At 39.7% G+C, this 17,010-nt stretch overlaps 1 long non-coding RNA gene across 1 annotated transcript; it reads right to left on the reverse strand.

Moving 5' to 3' along the window:
• Nucleotides 1-527: 527 nt before the first annotated feature.
• LOC134761771 (uncharacterized) lies at nt 528-4,163 on the reverse strand. The gene is made up of 3 exons (XR_010140871.1): nt 3,322-4,163; nt 1,608-1,704; nt 528-704 (listed from the first exon to the last, which is right to left on the reverse strand). It is a non-coding gene; the product is annotated as an uncharacterized LOC134761771 (long non-coding RNA).
• Nucleotides 4,164-17,010: the final 12,847 nt, after the last annotated feature.

Raw genomic sequence — 17,010 nt, forward strand, 5'->3', positions numbered from 1 at the left:
GATAGATGTGGAAGATACTATAGCATAGCCTGCCTTTGCTGGTGTGTGGCGATTAGGCCTGGTGGAACTGCCAACAATAAACCAAGTGTGATCAGGGTGAGGAACAGGAAAGAAGGAAATATGGGGAAATGGAATGAATGTCGGGTGGATTAGAGAGAGACAGTCATGGGGGTGGGGGCCAGCCTAAAACAGTAAGGTTAAGTTGTTTGGACAAAAAGGCTGCAGGGCATGGTCTGGCTCTTGTGTAAGAATTTTGACTGCACAGCCCTGCACTTTAGCTGTGTGTAATGAAAAAGGGTTGGAATGAGTTAGGGAGATCTAGTGTGGGAGCACTCTCTAAAGCTGTCTTCAAGGAACAGAAAGAGGAATGGGGAAAGGATTTAGGATATATGGGGTCAGCTAGGTTTCCTTTTGTGAATTTACATAATAGTTTTATTAGGATGGCAAAACCAGGTATCTAAAGATGAAAGTATCCAACCATGCCCAGGAATGAAAGGAGCTGTTCTGTAGAAGGGGTTGGGGTTTGAGAGATCAGTCAGACACGATCGGCAGGGAGAGCATGTGTGTTTTTATGAAGAATTATGCCGAGGTAGGTAATGGATGGAGAAGAAATTTGAGCTTTGGAGGGGGATACCCGATATCCCTTGGAGAATAAATGTTGAAGGAGCAGGAAGGTGTCTTCTTGAGAAGATTCAAAGGAGGGGCTACAAAATAGAAGGTCATGAATATATTGAATAAGGTGAGAAGCAGACGGGTGGAAAGAAAGTAAATCATGAGAAAGAGCTTGGCTGAAGTAATGAGGGCTGTCCCTGAAGCCTTGCGGCAGTACAGCCCAGGAAAGCTGCTGGGACTGATGGGTGTCAGGGTCCGTCTAGGTAAAAGCAAAGAGAGGCTGGGACCAGGGGTGTAGGGGAATAGTGAAAAAGCATCTTTAAGATCAAGAATGGAATAGCGAGTTGTGGAGGAAGGTATTGAGGACAAAAGAGTGTACAGGTTGGGCACCACAGGGTGGATAGGCAAAACAACTTTGGTTGAAAAGTGCAGATCCTGAACTAACCTATAAGACCTGTCTGAATGTTTTTGGACAGGTAAATTGGGGGAATTGTAAGGAGAATTTATGGCTTTAAAAAGCCATGCTGTAACAGGTGAGTGATAATGGGCTTTAATCCTTTTAAAGTGTGGTGGGGTAAGGGTGATTAGATTTTAATGGGATGGTAAGGGGTGCATGATCGGTCTCCAAGGAGGGAGTAGAGGTGTCCTATACTTGCAGATTAAGGTGGGGAGATACAAGGGGAGGATTCAAAGGAGGCTTTGAACTGGGGAAAAGGGTGGTAATGAGGTGTGGCTGTAGCCCAGGAATAGTCAGGGAAGCAGATAATTTGGTTAAAGTATCTTGACCTAATAAGGGAGCTGGGCAGGTGGGGATAACTAAAAAAGAATGCACAAAAGAATGTTGTCCAAGTTGGCACCAGAGTTGGGGAGTTTTAAGACATTTAGATGCCTGGCCGTCAATACCCACAATAGTGTTTTAAGGGAAACACGCCCTTGAAAAGAAGGTAATGTGGAGTGGGTAGCCTCCGTATTGATTAAGAAGGAGACGGACTTACCCTCCAGTGTAAGAGTTACCCAAAGCATCTGTGGTGGTCCTGTAGGCTTCCGAAGCGATCGGGCAGTGTCAGTCTTCAGCCACTAAGCCGAGCAGATCTGGGAAGGAGTCAGTCAGAGAGCCTTGAGCCAGAGTTCCAGGGGCTCTGGGAGTGGCTGCCAGGTTGGACAGTCCGATTTCCAGTGGGGTCCCGCACAGATGGGACATGGCTTAGAAGGAATCCCGGGCTGCGGGCATTCCTTGGCCCAGTGGCCAGATTTCTGGCACTTGAAGCAAGCTCCTGGGGAAGGAGGTCTTGGAGGAACCCCTGGCAGCTGCGGATCAGGCATTTGGAGTTCTTGTGTGCTGGAGATGTGGCTGGGGTTTGTCTCACAGTGGAGGCAAGGAATTGCAACTCAGAAATACATTGCCACTTGGCTGCCTCTACTCTATTATTGTACACCTTGAAGGTGAGGTTAATTAAGTCCTGTTGTGGGGTTTGAGGGCCAGAATCTAATTTCTGGAGCTTTTTTAAAGTCAGGAGTGGGTTGGGTAATAAAATGTATATTGAGAATAAGACAGCCTTCTGGCCCCTACGGGTCTAGGGCGGTAAAGTGTCTAAGGGTTGTTGCCAAATGGGCCATGGACTGGCTGGGTTTTTATATTTGATGAAAAAGAGCCTAAATGCTAACAGATTTGGGAGAGGTCAGATAAAGAAAAAGGAGCATTAACCTTGACTATGCCTTTAGCTCCAGCCACCTTTTTAAGAGGAAATTGTTGGGGAGGTGGGAGAGAGCTAGTCTAGGAAAGAAACTGTAAGCCGGACCGGGTGTGAGGAGGAGAGGTGATAAAAGGATTATAGAGTGGGGGATCGGAGGCTGAGGAAGGATTGGGACCCGGCTAGGCCCGGAGAGGAGCAGCCTGGGGAGGAGGGGAGAGGTCAGACGATTCCATAGAAAAGGAGGATTCAGAGGACTCAGAAGTTGGGGTGGAGACTGAAGGAACAGACAGGAGAGAAAGAAGAAAGATTTGGGACGAGTCACATTGGGAACAGAGACTAGGGAGGAACCGATGTGTAAAAGAATGCCTGGACATCAGGCACCTCAGACCATTTGCCAATTTTTTGACAAAAATCATCCAGGTCTTGTAAAATGGAGAAATCAAAAGTGCCGTTTTCTGGCTACTTGGAACTATTGTCGAGTTTGTATTGGGGCCAAGCGGTATTGCAGAAGAAAATAAGGCATTTAGGTTTTAGGTCAGGTGTGAGTCGAAGGGGTTTTAGGTTTTTAAGAACACAGGCTAAGGGAGAAGATTGGGGAATGGAGGGTGGAAGCTTGCCCATAGTGAAGGAAGTAAGTTTAAAGAGAAAGGTAGAGACATGGAGAAGCGGGGTGGGGAGCAGCCCTGGGCTGCAATGTGGGTGAGCAGCCAAAGCAGGCGTCCCTGCAATTGACTTGCCACTGAGGGAATGTCGGTGAATGACCAAAACAGGCATCCCTGCGGTAATCAGACACCAGTGGAATGTGGGTGAATCATCAGGCAGGCGTCCCCACCGTGATTAAACACCAAGGGAAGACTGTCTTCCTGAGTCTGTGACCAGAGCTGGAGTTTTGGGTCCACGAATAAAATGTGTCTCCTTTGTCACCACTAGAGAGGCAAAAGAACTGGAATTGGAAGGACAGGGAGATTGAAGGGTAGCGAGAGAGGCTGGAGGAGAGAGTGAAAAGACCGCTTACCCGATTTGAAATTGGTGAGATGTTCCTTGGGCTGGTTGGTCTGAGGACCTGAGGTCGTAGGTGGATCTCTTCACGGAGTGAGGGTGAGGACAGGGGACTGGTCTCCCAAAGGAGTCCCTCTGACGGGGGTCTTCGGCACCAAATGTCACACGCGTCCATGTGAAGAGATCACCAAACAGGCTTTGGGTGAGCAACAAGACTGTTTATTTCACCTGGGTGCAGGCAGGCTGAGTCCGAAAAGAGAGTCAGCAAAGGGTGATGGGATTATCATTAGTTCTTATAGGTTTTGGGATAGGTGGTGGAGTTAGGAGCAATGTTTTGCAGGCAGGGGGTGGATCTCACAAAGTACATTCTCAAGGGTGGAAAGAAGTACAAAGAACCTTCTTAAGGGTAGGGGAGATTACAAACAAACTTTTTAAGGGTGGGGGAGATTACAAAGTACATTGATCAGTTAGTATGGGGCAGAAACACATCACAATGGTGGAATGTCATCAGTTAAGGCTATTTTCACTTCTTTTGTGGATCTTCAATTGCTTCAGGCCAGCTGGATGTACATGTGCAGGTCACAGGGGATATGATGGCTTAGCTTGGGCTCAGAGGCCTGACATGGTGTGTACTCTGTGTAAAGTGGGGAGCTAGTTATTTTGCACAGGGCAGTCCATGGTCAGGATTTGCCATTGTGCCATTTTAGCCAGCCACTGTGGCTCTTTCACGACACTAAATATGGCTCAGACTAGGGACAGTGATTTGCACTATGTTTACCTGTGATATCTGTCTCTGGGTTAAATATAGTATATAAGTTATGTACACCATTTTCTTCCCCTGGATGACCATGGATATACTTATCCTGAGACTTATTTCCTTCATTAATATAAAGCCATCATGGTGGCTTTAGATATCCATGCCAAAATGGCACATGATGTTTGGAAGACTCTTTATCCCAACTTCAGGCATCACCAGTTAAGGGAATCTCCTGCTTTCATGGACAAATCTAGCTACCTGATTTCTGGCTTCTGGTTTTTGAAGGTGCTGTTCAAATACAGCCAAGTCTGTATTTACCTGTCTATTGTTTACCAGCTCATAGAGACATAGATTAAGTCCATAGACAAATGGGTGGTAAATGGTGCTTTTAAAAAACATAAATAGGGCCGGGCGCCGTGGCCCATGTCTGTAATCCCAGCACTTTGGAAGGCAGAGGAGGGTGGATCACGAGGTGAGGAGTTCAAGACCAGCCTGGCCAACATGGCAAAACCCCGTCTTTACTTAAAAATACAAAAAATTAGCCAGGCATGGTGGCGGGCGCCTGTAATCCCAGCTACTCAGGAGGCTGAGGCAGGAGAATCGCTTGAACCTGGGAGGCAGAGGTTGCAGTGAGCAGAGATCGTGCCACTGTACTCCAGCCTGGGCGACAGTGCAAGACTCCATCTCAAAACAAAACAAAAACAAACGACAACAACAAAAAACATAAATAGTGGTGTCATTGCCTACTTTCACCCCTCTGAATTTGTAGGCTGGAAAATACAATAGCCATTCAGAACACTATACATTCTACAGCAATTACAATTTCTACTCGTAATATTCCATGAGTTGCCCAACTTTACTGATAAACTCTAATGCTATCTGTATCTAAAATAAATGATAGGATGTATATCAATACCTTGAGGACTCCTTCCCACAGCAGAGGGTGCAGCCCCAAGCTAGAGAGGAAGATCATACAAGAGAGTCTTGGCATCACCTTTCTGTATGACCAGGTTCCCCAAACACCTGGCTCCTTCAAAATAATGGAGATAATCAAACAACTTCAGTTGCCTCCCTTTCTTATTTCATTGTATCCTCTGAACTCTGCCATAAACTCCATTATGCATGCCAAAACTCTAAAATGTGGAACAACATTGTTTCTCAGAAGGTATTGTGTTACTGAAGAATCCAGGCTCAGGTTTGTCGGAAAGGGAATGCGTCAGGAGAGATTTTCACCTACATAGCATCTTTGGTGTGTCAATACTCCAGTGAAACCCTGCCCACATTCACCTCTTCCTTTGACCTTTCTAAGGAGTTAAGGGCCCTGCTCTATCATTCTCACTACTATTTCAGTTAAAGCTCATCAGTTCCCTGGGAGGTGAGATCTGGCAAAATATATTCCATCTAAGGATCACAAGCTAATGACAATGTCAAATAATTAGGAAAACTCAAATTTGCTCATTCTTGTTTACTGTTTACCTAGAAGTTGGCATTAGCCAGAATGATTTGGATAACATCAACATTAGTTTTATTTCATGAATTATTAAAACCTTAGATTGAGTCATAGTAAACTTGCAGGGATATTTTAATTCAGTATTGTTTCCAATCAGCACAGAAATAATGGAAAACAATTTATGATGAGACATTTTTAGTAAAGGTGTCATTTTTATTATAATAACATTAAAAATAATCTCTCTAAATAAGATGGAGTTTGTCATGTTAACTAAATTAAAGCATCAATTTTTTATAGGCAACAGGAAATATGACTACTGAATTCTTATTCCTATATTAGGAGAAAAGTATATTAGAAATTATCATTCTGAAGAAATGGAGACATGATGAAATGCATGCAAATGCCATAGTCAATTACAAACTAGAAATAACATCTTAATAAGGGACTGATATTGTCAAATAATACTTGGCTGCTTTTCACATCAATATGAAGAAGAAAAAAACAACACAGGCTGCAAAGGCCCAAGGGAAAATAATACCTCTGATTTGTCTGCCACTGATTGCATTATACAAGGAAACTGCTAAACAATATCTTTGTTTTTTTGCTAATGCAAATATATATATATACATATACATACATATATATAATACATATATATGTAACTTAAAAATTCGTGTCCAGGTGCAGTGGCTCATGCCTGTAATCCCAGCACTTTGGGAGGCCAAGGCAGGTGGATTTCCTGAGTCTAGGAGTTCAAGACCAGCCTGGACAACATGGCAAAACCCCATCTCTACACAAAAAATTAGCTGGGTGTGGTGGCATGCACCTATAGTCCCAGCTCCTCAGGAGACTGAGGTGGGAGGATTGCTTGAGCCCAGGAGGCAGAGGCTGCAGTGAGCAGAGATCACTACTGTACTCCAGCCTGGGCAACAGAGTGAGACCCTGTCTCAAAAAAAAAAAAAAAATCATATTATATCCTTTAGTACACACATGTATGCATTTTTGTTGGGTATATACCATGGAGTGGGATTTCTGGATTATAGGATATGTGTATGTTCATTTTAGTAGAAAGTACAAAAACCGTTCAAACCCATTGTATCAATTTATACTTCCCCAGTAGCGGATGTAAGCTCCAGTTTCAGTACCTCCTTCTCCTCTATTTTTACTTGGCATTACCAAGTAAAATATTTGATTTTAGTCATTTCCTAATGAATAAATATTAAAGTTGAGCCACTTTTTACAGGTTTTTTTTTCTTCCTCCTACCTCTCACCGTCACCCAGGCTGGAGTGCGGTGGCGCGACTCGGTTCGCTCCAACTTCCGCCTCCCCGGGTTCAAGCGATTCTCTTGCCTCAGCCTTCCGAGTAGCTAGGATTATAGGCGCCCGCCACTACGCTCAGCTAATTTTTTGTATTTTTAGTAGAGACGGGGTTTCACTATGTTGGTCAGGCTGGTCTCGGACTCCTGGCCTCGTGATCCACCCTCCTTGGCCTCTCAAAGTGCTGGGATTACAGGCCTCAGCCACTGCGCCCCGCCTTTTTACAGGTTTAATGGCTACTTTTCTATCAGTTTTTGTGAAGTGCATTTATAAGCCAGTATTTTCCTCTGAGTTGTCCGTTTTATCCAAGAGCAAAGAACACAGTGGAATGAATGATAATTCTACATACGCGGGGCATTTGTAGGCTTTTAAATTCAAGTCCAGTTCAAATCAATTAGGTTTAAAATAAATGTTCAGTGTTTTCCTTTCAGTTCAAAGTAATTATCTACTTATTTTTTCAGCAAAAGGGCTTGCGTCACTACACAACAGTATAAATTCACAGTATATAGCTTTGGAGAATGATTGGGACAAGAATTGCTTCATGACTGAATAATGAGTTAAGTGGACAGATGCTTTATGCTTATAGTGTGTTCCTAATCATTACCGGAGGCCAAAACATTATTCAAAATACAATGTGAAGGCCATTCTCTTTACCAGAACTGCTAGAAATAAATGGTGGGAAACATTATTTGATGAGCTACCTAAGATGAGATGAGAAGACTGAGGATTGTGCTTGAGAAAATACAGAGGATCTAAATGGCTCACCAGGCTCTCCAGCACCAAGAGGTAAATGCAGGACTTCTGTTTGACTGAGTTGAGTACGAATTTCTTGAATCAGAGAGAAAAGATGAGGCTGACCTCTACTAACAGTAGGCTTCCTGGGTCTTTCTGTTCTTTCTTTCTTCTGATTAAATATTAGATAAATATGCCAATATATCAGTTTGAAGAGACGCAAGCATATTAACTTGCTAGGGAACACCTGTATCTCTTTCTCCACATGTACCCAGTCTAATGTGTTTGGTTTTAGATTAGTACATATGTTTGGCAAACATATAATATTTTATGTGTATGTTTACAAAAGTAATACTGTGCTATGGATCAAAAAGTTTTGACCAGTCTATACACCTATTAATAGTTTATGGGTGAACCTGTAACCCTACACTTTGATGACCACTAACATTTTAATATTTTAACATTTGCTAATCTGGTAGATAGATAAAAATATGATTATTTTATTGTGAATTTATTTAATTAAGAGTATCTTAGACTATCTTTACATTATTTACTGGTCATTTTCATTCTTTTCTGTGAACTTTTATTCGTGTCTTTTGGCCATTTTTCTATTGGGTTGCTGACTCATTGATTTGTAAGAGTTTCTTTTCAGTGAAAGGAATTCCTTATGTAGCTATAATGTTAGCTGTATGTATTACATATTAATTTCTAAGTTACTCATCTGTTTTGGGTACTAGATACAGTGGATTTATCATATCTGTGGGTTCTACATCTGCGGATCAAAACTATTTGGGGAAAAAACAATAAAATAACAATACAACAATACAAAAATAATGCAAATAAAAAACCAATATAGTATAACAACTATTTACACAGCATTTACACTGTATTAAGTATTATAAGTAATGCAGAGATGACTTAAGAGTATACAGGAGAATGCTATAGGTTTTATGCAAATACTACACCATTTTATATAAGCGACTTGAGCATTCAAGGATGTTGTTATCCATGGGGGTCCTCGAGCCAATCTCCCGTGGATACTGAAGAACAACCGTATGTCATATTTTCATGTAGTGAATGTATCATATTTTTAATTTTATGCTTCATGGGTACATGCATCTTTGCTGTGATACATTCAGAAATTATGCTTATGTTCTTCTCTTTCCATCTTTTGGGCAGGTTAAAACTCTGCAACAAAACTGAATAATCATTTTAGGCACTTAGCAACTTTTATTCTGCCTTATCATCTTGCTGCTGATCTCATTTTTGATATTGCCATTCAATAAATATTAACTGAGACCCTACTATATGCCTAGGCCTGTGCTATAAATTGGAAATGAGAAAAACCACTGGCTAAACTAGAGAAACATCATCAAATACAGTGTACCCTGGGCCACTCACCTTGCCCTTTACTAATGTTGTGAAAAAGTACTACTTATTAAATCATTTTATTCTCATTATCCTTCAAAAAATATTAAGCTTGACTCAGAAGATATTTATAAATATTTTTAAAAATTATTTTTCACTCAATTACATTCCTAGAAATGTTAAATGTCTACTTACATCATTTTTGTTGCATGCAGGACTAGTGCTATATTTATTCAGGTTACACTGCCATAGCAAGAAAATGCCTTTTTAGGTAAATGTTCCTTTAGGCAAATGTTAGAGTTGGATCACATGGTCATAATCAAGTTGAAGTAAGGCTGAGAAATCTCATGCCTGCCTGGATGGCCACATTATCTGCTAAAATATCAGTGAATTCTATGATTAAAAAAAAATAGAGATATTCAATACTAAGGGACATTAGCTTCTACCATAGCCCATTTGTGTGGTAAGTCAGTTGTCTCTTTAGTTTTTTCATCCCACATGAAGGATGAAAAAAATTCATGTGGGATGAATTGTTGGACCCTACATTGTTCATCCTTTAGGGCCCAACAATTCTGAGCTTTTGGCTAAGAATCTAGAATCTCTACATGAGGCAAAGTTCTTTCCATGGGTTCTAATGTAGTTTCTTCTTTTTCAATGACCTATATAGACTGGTAGATAATGTAACTGCCACTCAGTGTATCAGTATATACTGATATACAATGGCATATTGGAAATAAAATAGAATGAAATAATAGAATACGATAGAATGGAATGGAATGGAATGGAATCAGGGTAACTGCGATAAAAATTATTACTTGGAAAAGGGAAGAATGGAAAACATAAAAACTCACTTTTCTGTAGCTTTGCTGAAACCTTGCAGGACAAAAATTGCTAAGATTCTCTATTGGCTACTTGCCAGTAAGTAGCTTGATATCATTAACTTACTTGAACTTGGCTCTGCTCCCTGGGATACTCCCCTGTCCATTGTCTTTTTGATCTCTTGGCTTTGCCCTTAGGGAAATTGTTCCCTGTCCACAATCCTTTGGGGCACATCTACAGTGAATGTTGGAAGGCATAGCTTCTTTTCTACTTTAGATGTGATAATGGCCAAGCAATTCTAGGTTTTGAGCTGAATACAGCATAAGTTTCTTAACTTTCTGCTGATTCAGGGTTAAAGTCTTAGGCGATGCTTTATGATTAGACAATCACATGCCTTTGTAAACTAGGTTTGCAAGTTTTTTGGAATGCAGTATGCTCAAAACCATAGTTGACTCCTGATCTATTTGTTTCCAGGCAGTTGTATATCAAAGAAACCAAAAAGGCTTTATCTGACTATAAGCCTTACAATGCTATTGTCACTCTCTCCGTTGAATTAATAGCAGCTACAATGGTGGGGAAACAACATCCTTAATCTGATTTTGTGTTTGCATTGGTCTCTATTTTTGGTTGCAAACACATAAGGGAAGGCTCTTGAGCAAGGTCCTGAGTAACAACTTAACTACTGTTATTTTGTTTATAGAAACAGTTGAGTTTTCCCAGTTACTAGTCCCTCAATTTAGATTGCTTGCCATCTGCTGATAATAGAGCAGGATTATATCCCTTCATCTCTGCATTAAATTGATTAATTTTTGCCTGCCTTACCCTCTGTCTGATAGCACATTGCTAAGAGCAGCAAGGAACAGCCAATACACATTAATATCCTGAATTTTCCAAACCCCTTTTCCAGGAAATATAGGCTTTGTAACTACTATTAAAAATTTTACTTAATGTTTTATCATAGAAGGGATGACTGGCCTCCCAGCTCACAAAATCTATTTACTCACTCTCAGCAAGTCTACAATTAAGGCAGAACTAGGACATTTTTAAGGAATATCCCACTTCTGATAATAGTTTTTATATTAATTAGGGTACAGACTAAACTGCTTAACAATGAGATTCTGAAATGCACTGACTCAAACAAGGTAGAATATTCTTTCTTTTTGTTTATCAATCTTTACAAATTTATTTTTCTTCGCCATGCAACACTTTATTCAATAAAATGGAATAAGCGTGTCCTTGCCTATCAGTCCTAACATGAGCACATCAAGTCATAATAGGGAAGCTCTGCCATCTGCTATGTGTGGTTTCCATCGCTGGCCTCAAAGTGGCTATTCTAGCTCTCATCATTTCTCAGCCAGTGGGAAAGGAATAGACAAGTGGAGGACAAAGAGCTTCCTTTTTAAGAAGGTGACAAGAAATCTGCCCTCATAACTCATAGAACTTCTGCTTGTGTGTCATTGGCCTGAATTTAGTCAGATGACCACACTTTAACTGCCAGGGAATGTGACCTATTATGATATGCAGGCAGGGTTTCTATTACTAAAAGAGAAAAGAGAAGAACGGATAATGGAGATCATTTAGCAGATTTTTCACATCTGTTGGGAAGAATGGCATGCATATTCAGAAACAATAGTTTTAGCTCCTAGATAACATAAAAATTATACATTTTTGATCTATATTTCATATTTTTAAATATGTTCATCATATTTAAAATTTATCAGACTGTTTTATCAGTCTGATATAATATTATTATAAGAGATATATTATTATAAGATATATTATTATTATATTATATTATTATATTAATATATTATTATAATATCTTATAATATTATTATAAGAGATAAATTTGTCTTTATGTTTTGAAGGAGTTTCCCCTAACTTCTACACAGGTGTTTTTCATCCTATTTTTCACTTCTCACCTCTGCATATATAATAAACCTCATCAAGCGCAAAGTACTACAAACTAGCAATAGTTTCTGGCATTCAATTTTTTTCACCATCACCCTACCCTCACCAGCATTCTTGTTTTATTTATTATTTATTTTGGGCAATCATTGAGTTTTTCCCACTACCTCCTCACCCCTTTTGAGTTTTTCAGAACGTTTCCATGAGTAGCTGAACATTTACGCTTATAACTCCTTTCTTCATCATATACACTTTTTGACGTGTTGGTTTAATTTGGTTTTGTTCAGAAAGTTTCTCTGTCTTCATCATATTCTGTATATTCTGAGACTGTGCCATGCTCTTGTTCATGTCTTCCTTCTCTTTTCAGCTGGCTTAGCTGGGGGTAGCAGCTGAACTAATTCCTCCTGACTTCCAGCAGCTGTGCTTGTTTCTTTCCCAGCATTCATACTCCTCCGTGAAAGACTGTGAGGTGAGTAGGCAGGCAAAATACATGCTTAACCATTAGAGAAACTACAATGAAGTGGTTCACCTAGTATATCTGGCCCAAATAATAACAGTGGAGCCAAGATTATTCCGAAGGTCTTTTAATTAAAGGACCTAACAAGACGCCATGCAGTGTTCTCTAGTATTACATCGCTATTGGAATCAACCACACTGCTTTCAGACAAAGCAATGGAACTCCAACAGCATCAGTAATCTGTCAGTTATATTTGGCTATTAGGTGTCATCTTGGGAATACCCGGGAAAGAATCTGGTTCCACCAAGACTTACTTGAAAGTTTACTCTTCTGAGGGGAGAAAAGCCATGCCTGGATAATTGAATGAAATTATGCTCTTTCTTTTTGGTTTCACTTAATTATTACCTTAAAATCCAATGAGTATAAAATACATTTTTTTAAAAACCCATAAAGCTCAAACTTTTAGAAGCATGTCATATTTTTGCAAGCTATGGAATACCTGTAATCCTTATTAGGAAATAGGACATAATTTTCAGGGTTTTTTTGTTGTTAACTTTTTTCATTAAAATTTGGGGAATCACTATTCGGTGACCATTTCTGCCTACACATTCTTCTGGGCTTGTGGCAGTTTTGGTGCTGAAATATGAGCTGATTTGCTCCCATATAATTTATGAAATTCCTTGGCAAATATTTATAACTATGTTTGATGGTGACCTATTCTCTTTAGGAATGTCATCATAGAAATCATCCATGTATGGATTTTAGAGAGGCCAGTTAGGCATTATGTAAGTTTTTTGTTCTGAGTTACTGATGACCTCTTGGAGCCTGAGACATTACAAAGGGAAGAATAGAATGCAGACACAAATAAGCAGCTGATTCAAGGACTGTAAAATAAATGTTCACTCTGGTGCCCTCCATAAAAGTTCACGTGAAATAATACTTGACCTTATAAAACATGACCTTTTTTGAAGCACATTTATATTCAGAAGTTGAAATCTCAAAATAATGATTTCTCTTTATCAAATCTGGGTTAAACATTATGTACCATTAGAAGCCTATTGGCTAACCCTGACTGATAACCTGCTGAGAATGTTATCTTTCCAGCGATGTCCTTCCTGGATTGTAAAATACATAACATCTATAGATATCCTGTAACTGAGAATAGAAAAATACCACTCTCAAAATCCAAAGCTCAAGGTAATCTTATGAAATTAGATCCTTAGTTTAAAATATTTTGTTTTTGGTTTAACTCAGCTGAAATATCCTATGCACTCTCTTGTTTCCGTAATTGTCCCACACATACTTTTGAATTTCAGGTAGTGTTACTGTAATTGTGTAGACAACAATAACCTTATATGAGCTCAATATGTGAGTTTTTTTTTTCTGCCCAAGTATGAAAGATTGTTAGATTGAAACAAGAACAGACATTTTTCAAGGATTATGAAAGAGAGGAAATATTGACTATATTTTCCCCCAGTTGCTATTTATTTTATTTTATTTATTTTTTTTTTTTGAGACAGTATCTGACTGTTGCCCAGGCTGGAGTACAGCAGCATGATCATGGCTCACTGCAACCTCCACCTCCCAGGCTCAAGGGATCCTCTCCTCTCAGCCTCCCAAGTAGCTGAGACCACAGGTACGCACCACCACATTTGGCTAAGTTTTGTATTTTTTGTAGAGATGTGGCTTCGCCATGTTACCCAGGTTAGTCTCAAACTCCTGAGCTCAAGTGATCCTCCTGCCTCGGCCTCCCAAAGTGCTAGGACTATAGGCATGAGCCACTATGCCTGGTCCAATTATTTTCTATTTTAGAAATGAGGAGGCCAGTGCAATGGTTCATGCCTATAATCCCAGCACTTTGGGAGGCCGAAGCAGGAGGATCACTTGAGGCCAGTAGTTCAAGACCAGCCTGGACAACATGATGAAACCCTGTCTCTACAAAAAAAAATACAAAAATTAACCAGTAGTGGTTGTGCACACCTGTGGTCCCAGCTACTTAGGAGGCTGAGGTGGGAGAATCACCTAAGTCTGGGGAGGTCAAGGCTGCAGTGAGCCCTGAGCACACCACTGCACTTTGGCCTGGGAAACTGAGTGGGATCCTGTCTCAATAAATAAATACATTGATAGATAAATAGATAGATAGATAGATAGATAGGTACATAGATAGACAGATAGACAGAGGTCTAGGCTGATGGTAGAGTTAATGGAAGAGAGTGGGAATATTGACCAGCTTTTCAAGGTATCAGCTTTTACCCAATATACCAACTGACTAGAATACTAGCTTCACCGTACACCTTTTTACCCAGGCAGAATAGCATCCCACCAAATATGTCTACATATTGTGACAAAGATGTCTAGGATCTGTGAATGTTACTTTACATGCCAAAAAAAGGACTTTGCAGATGTGATTAAATTAAGGATCTTGAGATGGAGGAGATTATCCTGCATTATCTGATGGCTCAATAATCCACTGGACCATTGGACAACATAAGCAAAAGCATTCTTATAAGTGAGGGAGGGAGGCAGGAGAATCAGAGACAGAGAAGGGGATGTAACCAACAGAAACAGAGGCCAGATAGGAAGACACAGATTTTGAAGATGCTATTTTGCTGGCTTTAAAGATGGAAGAAGTGGACACAAACCAAGGGAGAGGGTCTTGGGAGAGGAGGATGCCACTGGTATCTGCCAAACAGAGGCCAGCAATGTTACTAAACATTCTATAATGAACAGGCAGCCCCACGAAATAAAGAATTATTTATATGTGTATAGTGCCAAGGTTGAGAAACTGCCTTGTTAGACACGTTAGGACCTCCAGCAAAGTACGGAATAGAAGAGATGAGAACAAACATCCATCTCTTGTTCCAGATCTTAGTGCAAAACATTTAATTTTCCATTCTGAAGTATGCTGTCAACTGTATAGTTTTTGTAGATACTCTTTTTAAGATGGAAGACCCTCCATTCTATTCCTACTTTGCTGAGAATTTTTACTATGAATGGTTGCAGAATTTTATCAACTGCTTTTCTATATCTATTCAGATGTTCAAATGGTTTTTAGTCTGTTAATATGGAAAGTTATTAATTTTTAAATGTTAAAATGAACTCCTGGGATAAAACCCAGTTATAAATTGCTGGATTCAATTTGATAAACTTTTAATACTTTTACATCTATGTTATGAGGGATACTGGTTTTATTACTGTCTTAAATGTGTTTTTTCCTCCCAATCTGCGGTAAACTTTCTTAAATGTTTAACAGAAGTCACAGTGAAGCACAAATCGGCCTGGATTTTTCTCCGTGAGGAGATATTTAGACCAGGCACTGTGGCTCACACTTGAAATCTCAGCACTTTGGGAGGCTGAGGAGGGAGGATCACTTGAGCCCAGGAGTTCCAGAACAGCATGGGCAACATAGCAAGGCCTCATCTCTGCAAAACCTAAAAACAAACTAGCCAGGTATGGTGGCATGTCCCTGTGAGTCCCAGCTACTTGGGAAGCTGAGGTGGGAGGATTACTTGAGCCCATGGGGTCCAGGCTGCAGTGACCTGTGATTGCGACACTGTACTCCAGTCTGGGCAACAGAGGAAAATCCCGGAGTCTCAAGAAAGAAAAGTTTGACTATAATTTCTTTTTTATTTTCTTTCTTTCTTTTTTGAGACAGCGTCTCGCTCTGTTGCCCAGGCTGGAGTGCAGTGGTGCAATCTTGGCTCACTGCAACCTCCACCTCCTGGGCTCAAGTGATCCTCCCACCACAGCCTCCCAAGTAGCTGGAACCACAGGCACTCACCACCATGCCCAGCTAATTTTTGTATTTTTTGTTGAGATGAGGTTTTGCCATGTTGCCTAGGCTGGTCTCAAATTCCTGGGCTCAAGTGATCCACCTGCCTTGGCCTCACAAACTACTAGCATTAATTTGATTTCTTTGTGTGTGTGTGTGTGTGTGCACATGCATGTGCATATTCCTACTTAGATTATCTATCCATTTCTTCTTGAGTTAGCTTTAGCAGTTTCTGCCTCCCAAGGAATCTATTTCATCAATGTCAAGTTTATTGGCATAAATTATTTCTCTTATATATTTTAATGTCCATAAGATCAGTGGTGGCATCCTTCTTAATCTTGATATTAGTAATTTATGTTTCCCCACTGTTTTCTTATTAGTCTGGCTAGAATTTTATCATTTTATGATTCAGAAGAACCGTTTTTAAAAAAATCTATTAGCATTCCCTTTTCTCTGCTTATTTTGGGTATAATTTGTCATCTTTCAGTTTCATAAGGTAAGAACTTAGATTATTGATTTGAGGGCTTTTTATTTATTTAATGTAAGCATTTAATGCTATAAATTTCCTTTTAAAAAAATTCTAATTTCTCTTGTGATTTCTTCTTTCACCCAAATATTTGGGGACTTGCCAGATATCTTTGACTTCTCAATTAGTTCCATTGTGATTAGAGGCACAGTTTGTACGATTTCATCTTTTTAATTTGTTGGCATTTGTTTTATGGCCTAGAATATTTTCTATCTTGGTAAATATTTTAAGTTCCCTTAAAAAACAAATATACATGCTGGTGTTATTGGTGGTGTTCAGTAAACATCAAATCGGTTAAGTTGGTTGAAAGTATTGTTCAAGTCTTTTAGATTTTTGCTGATTTTCTTCTTATTCTGTAAGCTACTGTGAGATGATTTCCCTATTCCAACGTGATTCCATGTATTCTTCCATTATGTTCATGGTTTCATTTTCACGTGAAAATTTGTGAACTACATGGAATTTATCCAGGCACATTTAGTAAGATGTGGATCCAACTTTTCATTTGTTTTTCCTTTAAGACCAAAGCATTGCATCATGAATGTTTTAGGTAGCACAATAAGCTCAGTTGGTATTAAATAGAAAAAAAAATTTTAGAGAAT

The sequence above is a fragment of the Pongo abelii genome, chromosome 6, assembly GCF_028885655.2.
Source record: "Pongo abelii isolate AG06213 chromosome 6, NHGRI_mPonAbe1-v2.0_pri, whole genome shotgun sequence".
Taxonomy (NCBI): Eukaryota; Metazoa; Chordata; class Mammalia; order Primates; family Hominidae; genus Pongo; species Pongo abelii.